This window comes from Schistocerca americana, chromosome 1 (assembly GCF_021461395.2).
Source record: "Schistocerca americana isolate TAMUIC-IGC-003095 chromosome 1, iqSchAmer2.1, whole genome shotgun sequence".
Lineage (NCBI taxonomy): Eukaryota > Metazoa > Arthropoda > Insecta > Orthoptera > Acrididae > Schistocerca > Schistocerca americana.
This window is the reverse complement of record NC_060119.1, coordinates 183,079,896-183,080,498: the sequence shown is the minus strand read 5'-3', so window position 1 is coordinate 183,080,498 and position 603 is coordinate 183,079,896.

The following is a 603-nucleotide window of genomic DNA, read 5'->3' as shown; positions in this document are numbered from 1 at the left end:
GTACCAAAACTACGGTTCAGTTGGCCAGCACAGAGTACTGACCTGAATCCTATAGAGCGCCTTGGGGATGTTTTGGAACGCTGACTTCGGGCCAGGCCTCACCGACCGACATTGATACCTCTCCTCAGTGCAGCACTCCAAGAATGGGCTGCCATTCCTCAAGAAACCTCCCAGCACCTGATTGAATGTATGCTTGCGAGAGTGGAAGCTGTTATCAAGGCTAAGGGTTGGTCAACCATACTGAATTCCAGCATTACCGATAGAGGGCGCCACGAATTTGTAAGTCATTTTCTGCCACTTTTGATCATGTGTGTGTGTGTGTGTGTGTGTGTGTGTGTGTGTGTGTGTGTGTGTGTGTGTCGGTCTGTGTGTATCCCTTGATAACTTCACAGAAATTCTAAACATCATCAAAGATCTGTAAGATGGCTGCAAATGCTGCATACTCCACAGCAGAAATCTCACAGATGGTAATGTTAGAGGTGTTTAGGTGAGCTAAACAGTTGCCTGGAACTGATAAGAGGTGAGGTGAATTTACTTGTAACACTGTGGTTCGCATACAGCTCCAGGGCAGATGAATTGCCGACGCCTGTACAGTCACAGCGG